Genomic DNA, 2,026 nt, shown 5'->3' with positions numbered 1-2,026 from the left:
ACAAAAAAGGAACTAGAACTCGTATTGAATGAGCTATCTAACCTTACATACTTTAAATACAAGTATAAATTTATGATGATGACACATTCGAAGTATTTTCACCAAAGACTTGCTTTAACTTTTTCCCGCCATATTCTTTGCATTGTAATCTTCCAAAATAGTTGTGAGGCCTTGGACATCTTCTTCATCATCGCTTTGCGCAATCACATCGTTTGCTTTGGAGGAGCAATGAGCTTGAAATCCACCATTTAGCTCCCGCATGTTCTTTGATCTTCTTCCTTTACATTCCCTATCAGCAAAGTGGCTTGAGTATCATGTACACATTCTGTATCAAAAGCATTACCATTGAATGAATCAAGGGTGATGACCTCTGTGCACTCCTACCATCCAAACCCCTATATATAGCTATAGGGTCCTCATGCATGTCATCCTAGAGTTGTGCTCCCTACCTGTGTGAGGTCTCTAAGTCCCATGTCCTGACATTAACCCCCCTTGGAGAAAAGTTTTTGTCCTCGAAACAAAGGTGGGAAATGTCTTCTTAGGAGCACCAATGTTTTCCCAAGTGCCACCTTCCTCAAGTCTGCCTTTCTTATTGACTAGTATTTGAAATGGACATTATGTTGTGTCTGCAACTCATGAGAATCTATGATTCATTTTAGGTTCATGCCGTAAAATTGGAGATTCAATGATACTAGCCAATACAACTTGATTAACAACATTGCCGTCATGGTGTAACTGGTGTCGTAAACAACTTACATGAAATACCATATGGATGCGAGAGTGTGGAGGAGCAATAATGTTTTCCCAGGTGCCACCTTCTTCAAGTTTGCCTTTCCTATTGACTAGTATCTAACAATGGACATGATGTTGTGTCTGCAACTCATGAGCATCTATGATTCGTTTTTAGGTTCATGCAATAAAATTGGAGGTTCAATGTGACTAGCCAATACACCTTGATTAACAACATTGTCGTCATGGTGTAACTGGTATCATAAACAACTTACATGAAATATCGGATGGACATGAGAGTGTCGTGGAAGAGCTAATTTTGCGGGCCACTTGTCCTACTTGCTTGATTCTTTTTAATGTTATATAATATCTTGGAGATAACTTAGGTGTGGGTTTAGTTTTCAGACATTATGTGTGCTTGGAAACGTTTAAGAAGACCTCATCACCTTGCTTGAAAGTAACATGATGCCTCCTTTCATTTGCATATTTCACTCTTCATTAATTAATTAGCTACAAAGATTCCTTGAAGCCGTTAACCTTTAAAAACAGGTGCTCAATTGGAGGCCATGCACATGCTTTGTTCCATCCGCCTGTCTCCCCTTCCCACCCTACCCCGCGATCTGCAGCAGAGAAAGAGAGAAACAAAACAATCGTGCTCCCCCTTGGATTCTCGTCCTCGTCCTCCTCCTTGTTACCCCTGCCTTCCCTAGGTGTTGCCTCGTCAAAGCCATTCTCTGTTGCGCTGCAGCTTGGGCACGGCGATCCGAATAAGAGAAGAAGAAGAAGAAGAATAGAGAGAGAGAGAGAGAGAGAGAGAGAGAGAGAGAGAGAGCCCGATCTGCACATCAGCTAGACACACCAACACACCCGAAAAATCTTCTTGCTCTCTCCTCTCCTCTCTCCTCCACATGCCCCCTCTCGTCTTTTTAGCTTCAAAGGCATGGAAGCATCTGCAGTGATTCCGCTTAATACAACCCAGAAAAAGTTGTTTTGGCCACCTACTTGATAAAATGGTCGTGAGCTGAGCGAAATGTAGGTAGCATAGCCATATGTTCATGGAGGAAGTCATTGACATGTTAAAGTTTCTCTATGGCTAACCCCACTGAAATTGGTGATTCAGGTTGAAAGTCGTACATAAGCATGAATGGACTAAACTTGGTAGTCACATGTTTTGTACTATTGTAAGAAAAATGAAGGATATGAAAATAATCTTCCCAATATGTTTGCTTCTTGCAGGCATACGCTTGTAGCATATCCTCCAGCACTTGGTTGGCGCGTTCTAATTGACCATCCATCT

This window comes from Adiantum capillus-veneris, chromosome 3 (genome assembly GCF_014529385.1).
Source record: "Adiantum capillus-veneris isolate H3 chromosome 3, ASM1452938v2, whole genome shotgun sequence".
NCBI lineage: Eukaryota > Viridiplantae > Streptophyta > Polypodiopsida > Polypodiales > Pteridaceae > Adiantum > Adiantum capillus-veneris.
Note: the sequence above shows the minus strand (reverse complement) of the source record.